Source organism: Lathyrus oleraceus, chromosome 5, assembly GCF_024323335.1.
Source record: "Lathyrus oleraceus cultivar Zhongwan6 chromosome 5, CAAS_Psat_ZW6_1.0, whole genome shotgun sequence".
NCBI classification, from domain to species: domain Eukaryota; kingdom Viridiplantae; phylum Streptophyta; class Magnoliopsida; order Fabales; family Fabaceae; genus Lathyrus; species Lathyrus oleraceus.
The window spans coordinates 334871866-334877846 of NC_066583.1; the positions used below are offsets into that span (position 1 = coordinate 334871866).

Sequence of the window (5981 nt, forward strand, 5' to 3'; positions counted from 1 at the left end):
AACATTCTATATAGTATTCTCATAGTGGGTCAATCCAGTATAAATATTACTCTTAATATTCATACCTATGTTTAAGACTTGATAACTCCTTATCCATGATCCATGAGATGTGATCATCAGTCTATATATATAATAGTCTTAATGCTTTAATGTTATCCCACTTCACAATAAAGCTCGACTACGGATACTTTAAGAATAGTGTCCTTATGTTTAATGTGATCTCATGATTAAGTCACACTTGATACATTGAACGAACTAGCTATTCTAGGGACTTTATTAAACAAACATAATAAAGAAAAAGTCTTTTATTATTAATAAATAATTCGATACAAATACCAAAAGTATTAGCCTCTAGGGCTTACACCAACAGCAGGATGGTGCATAATATGTTCAAAATTGTTTTGATCGTTGTAATCGCTTATTTATAGTAATGGTATTTTAATTGTTGTAGTTGTTTGTGTTGTTGTTTATGTAATGGTATTTCCTCACAAACTTATAATATGAAATAAATTTTTATTTTTATATATTGCAAAAGAGGTACATGTGAATTTACCTTGTTGTGCTCGTTCCAACACTAGGACAGTTAGTACGATTGTGACCTGGCTGACGGCATGAACTACATAATCTAACCATTTTGTTCACCGTATCAATTTTGGTTCGAATACGGGTATTGTTTGGGCGACCCTTTTTATTTCTTCGCATAATTTCGTTGTGCCAGACAATGTCCCCTTGATATTCTGGCCAGTAATCCTCTTTTCCACTACTTAAAAACTAATTTTTTTTAACATTTGATAGGCTGATGACTTTGTAAACGTCAGATAATAAGTAGGATGGATCCTTTCGAACCTTTGAACATGTCGCAATGACATGGGAGCAGGGCATACGAAAGGCTTGGAACTTTCCGCAGTTGCACCAACCTCTATCTAGTTCCACTCTGTATTATCGCATCGGCATGCCCTCATTGTGATCTATAGACTCGACAATATTATACCAACCTTTAGTACGGTCAAACATTGTGACCACGTGTGTGTTTGCTTTGGAAGCTTCGTGTCTAATGAATTTCATTGAAGCATCACTGAACAACTGCCCAAATTGCAACATTGAACTCCATTTGAAACGTCTGGTCTCAAACATCACCCCTAGCCTGAAATATGTTGCCTGCACCAAAACGGTTATAGGTCGGTTTTGGATGCCTTTGAAGACAAAGTTCATTAATTCCACAAGATTTGTTATCATGTGGCCCCAACATTGACCATTGTTGTATGCCCTAGTCCACTTCTCCAATGGAATATTGTCGATCCACCGTACTGCATCTGCTTTTGACAATCTTATTTCTTCGCGGTAGTGTTTGAAGAAGGTTCTGATAATGTGTAACCTGCGTTGACAACCTTCTTCCGCAACGTTTTGTCTTTGATCTCCCGCATAAAATTCTGAGCAATATGTCTAACACAAAAGACATGCGTCGAAGGAGGATCCTACCAACCATTATCAATACTATTATATGCACTGATGATTGAAGGGTGTCTGTCGAAGATCAAACATAAGTTAGGTTGAGGTGCAATGTGCAATCGAAGATTTCTTAGGAAAACACTTCATCCCTCAACAGTCTCCCCTTCAACAAGGGCAAAGGCGATTGGAAAAATGTTATTTTGCCATCTTGTGCCACTGCCATCAGTAACGTTCCTTTGTATTTCCCGTACAACCATGTACCATCATTTTGTATAATAGGTTTACAGAAAGAATACAATAGGTGTCTGAAATACGCTATAGTAGTCTATCGCAATCTATTGGACCACATTGGACCAGACGATGTAATACTCCTACACAAACTCTATTTAATTTTAAAATACTTATCAAATTATTTATCATCTAATCGTGTCGTATTGTTGTATAGTTCATCTGGAGGCTATATCTGGGTATTGATCATCAGGTTAACCATGATGATGATGTAGTTTGGACAACAAAGACACCAATCATCCGATTCACTACTATGAAGATGCACCAGAGTGAACAGGTAAAAGTGCAGTTCGGCATGCAGCAACAGATTCCAGAACCTCCAACGTGTTTGGGAGATTGGCATCAACAAAGAGTCGATGCCCAATGGGATTATTCCAACTTAAGAGACTTCGCAAAAGAGATGCGTCGTCATTGGAGGAATCGACGACAACACATCTTAAACGAACCAGTCATACAGGGTGCTAGACCAACTTAACATTATATGACATGGTTTAGGTCGGTTACAACGCTACAATTTATGTCTGAGCCACGGTATTTGATTGATCCAGGCCAACTAGCTTTGTCATCATACACCCAACAACAAGTCCTCGTCCAACACCAATTTCAACCACCCAAACCCAGCAACCAACCTCACACCATCAACCTACCACATACACCCAGCAACCAAACACCCATCTTCGCAACTCATTCATGCCACCCACCTAACAACCAAACATCCAACCTCACAATCCATTCATGTCACCCACCCAACCACAAAACCAAGAATCAAACCCTACCCACGAACAACCATATGCATCAACCACAACCGTCTATAGCCTAGATGATTCATATGGGTCACTTCATCGTAGCCCCCCACTAATGACCACCCAAACATCCTGATCACACTGAATCACACGACATTTTTGACTCGGATTTCACATGTTTATTAGGTCTTTATTATCATTTTGCTTGTGTTATGCTCTCTTTTATGTTATTTTCATATATTTAGCTCATTCGGGACCTTTTTAGAAGAAACGAAGCAAAAAGACCAAAAATTAGGGTTTTTCGGCAAATATTATACACATGGCGTTATGCATGGCGGCCGCTATAGGAGAAGCCATGACACATCAGCCCTCAACCAGGAGGTAACCGACACGATCCCATGAACTTTCCCATTCACACACATGGAGGGCGCCATGAAGGGGTGGCGGGCGCCACCTTTGCATTTCACGTTCCTACTAAGGAGAAGTTGAAGGGCATCATGGTCTTTACAAGCTGCTGAATTCCTCTATAAATAGGTCGTTCTAGTTCATTTCCAAATCATCCAACTTAGTTTACAACACTAAGACTATATTATCATCTGTAAAAGCGGTAATCCGTCACATCGAGGGGTTATCGCACCGTAGTGTAATTGAGTTGGAGCACTTTGATTTTGCTATCGTCTTTATCTTCAAAGTCAAAGGTTTATTTTCCTTGTACCAGATTTAAAGCCTCTGTTTGGAGCAGGTTCTAATTTAATCGCTTTTATTTATTTTACTTGTCATGCTTTACTTTATTTAATTTCTTGCTATGCTTTACTTTATTTAATTTCTTGTCATGTTTTACTTTATTTAATTCATGTCATTGTCTTTACTTTATTTAAATTTCTCGCCATTATCTTTATTGCTCGTTTTAATTATTTTACACGCTTTATTTGTTCTTTACGCCTTACATTCTAAAACAACTTTTCATCATGATCAATATCGTTGTGTTTGTTTGTATTACCATGTCTGGCTAAATCTTTCAAAGATTAGTATGTAAGGATCGCGGTTAAAGAGATGTTTCACATATTTCATCTGTAGAAATGCTTTAAGGACTGTTTTGATTTTTAGTTTGAGTTTTCCGAAACAAACTTGGTTAGATTTAACTACTCAAGGAGTGTGAAAGCACCCTGGCTTAGTTAACTAGGGATTTTTATCACTTTAAGGAAAAACGATTTTTGAAACTGTTTTCGGACGCGTTGATAGATTTAAAATCAGGAAACTCCTTGGGAAAAACTTTCCAAATCAAAATAACTTTTTAACTAAGCTTACGAGTCTTATTTCTTAAAAATAGGTTTACTACTTTAGCGTTCTGCGCACCTTTTATAAGTGACAATAAAAGGCCTTAATTTAAGGGTAAATTCGGTTCTGAATACGCGAAAGCGACAATTCCTGTTAAATGGATTCTTTTCAAGAGTAGAAAATATTGTCCCATAAGTAGTTCTATTTAGACAATCGAAACATCGTTTAACTGACGTGAAATACATTCAAACCTGTCTTTATCTGCACTGTATTTATTATTTCCTTTATTTACTGTTATTTTGCGATATCAATATCTCTTTTGTACCGCCTTAGATAAACATTGTAAGGATAGTAATCGATAGATTGATGATTTGGTCTCTGTGGGATCGATATTCTTTTATATTACTCTGACGCGATTCGTGCACTTGCGAATAGAGCGATCAAGTTTTTGGCGCTGTTGTCGGGGACCAACTTTGTCAAATTTTGTATCCTGTTGTTACACCGTCTAGACTAAGGCATTATTATCCAGTTAATGCGAAGAACCCGTAGTACCGAAAATTTAGTAGTTCCTTTAGCGGAACCCGAACGTTACACTCGTACACGCCTCTTACTCATCCGAATTAAGAAAGCTATGGCCAAGAATCGCGACCGGAGACCTCTTAAGGAATTTGCCCAACCCTCTGACGAGGAACCTAGTTCTAGTATAGTAAACCCCCTCATTCCTGCCAACAATTTCGAACTAAAACCATCTTTACTGCAATTAGTGCAACAGAACCAATTCGCAAGTCTCGCTACTGAGAACCCAAATCAACATTTAAAAGTCTTTATCCAACTGGCTGACACCTTTAAATTCAATGGTGTTTCACCTGATGCGATCCGTTTAATATTATTTCCTTTCTCCCTCAGAGATAGAGCATGTTCATGGTTGGATTCACTTCCAGGTAAGTCAATAACTACTTGGGAAGACCTTAGAAGAGTATTCCTTGCTAGATATTTTCCCCCCAGTAAGACTGTTGTTCTTCGAAACCAAATAACTAGATTTACTCAAAACCAAGGAGAGTCACTTTTTGAAGCTTAGGAGAGATATAAAGAGCTGTTAAGAGTCTGTCCACACCATGGCCTAGAACAATGGCTGGTCATTCATACCTTCTACAATGGACTCCATTATAACATATAGATGAGCATCAACGTTGCCGCTGGTGGCACGTTGATGAACAAACCTTACCCTGAAGCTTGTGACCTAATTGAGGATATGGCCCAAAACCATTACCAATGGGGAACTGAACGAGCATCAGTAGAGAAAAAGGAGACCCAAGGTGGAATACATGAGATAAACTCTATGGACATGATGCAGGCGAAAATGGATGCTTTAGCCCTTAAGGTCGAACATATTTCTACAAACACTAACACCGTAGCGGTAGTCCACACTGAGTGTGAACTTTGTGGATCTAAAGGACACGAATCGGTGGAATGTAACCTTTTGAACGACCTGAACACCGACCAAGTGAATTACGCCCAAGGTAACCCATTTTCAAACACTTACAACCCTGGATGGAAGAATCACCCAAATTTTTCCTATAAAAACCAGAACCCTATCCAAAATTATGCACCTCAGAGACCACAAGGTTATCAAGCCCAAAAACCAAATCAACCTATGCAAGTTGTGCCCCAGAAGCCTAACCTTGAGAAGATCATAGAGAGCTTTATATCAGGCCAGACTCAGCAAAATAAAGAATTCCTAAACCAGAACATTCACGTAAATGAACTGATAATGCAATTAGGGACCAAGGTTGATCAGATAATCACTCACAACAAGATGCTTGACACCCAGATCTCACAGGTAGCACAAAACCAAGCCCCACAAACTACACCTGGAGGATAAGTCCCTTGACAACCTCAACTCAACCCTCTAAGGAAAGCTAACACTATCTCATTACGAAGTGGGACTGCTTATGAAGGGCCTCGTAACCCAGCAATGAGCGAGTCCAAAGCTTCTAAAGAAAATATACCTACAAACCAAGGAGAAGAACAAGTGGAACCCGAAAAACAAACGGACCAAGAAGGAGAAGCCAAGGATAAAACTTACAAACCACCACCCCCGTGCAAACCACCAATCCCATATCCACAAAGACTTAAACAAACCAAAATCAATAACCAATACCAAAAGTTTATAAAAGTAATAGAGAAGCTTCATGTAGAGTTTCCTTTCACCGAAGCCATCAC

General features: G+C 38.8%; 1 non-coding gene across 1 annotated transcript; it reads right to left on the bottom strand.

The window, feature by feature from the left end:
- Positions 1-4773: 4773 nt before the first annotated feature.
- On the bottom strand, positions 4774-4880 carry LOC127089153 (small nucleolar RNA R71). The gene has a single exon (XR_007790925.1). It is a non-coding gene; the product is annotated as a small nucleolar RNA R71 (small nucleolar RNA).
- Between the last annotated feature and the right edge of the window lie 1101 nt (positions 4881-5981).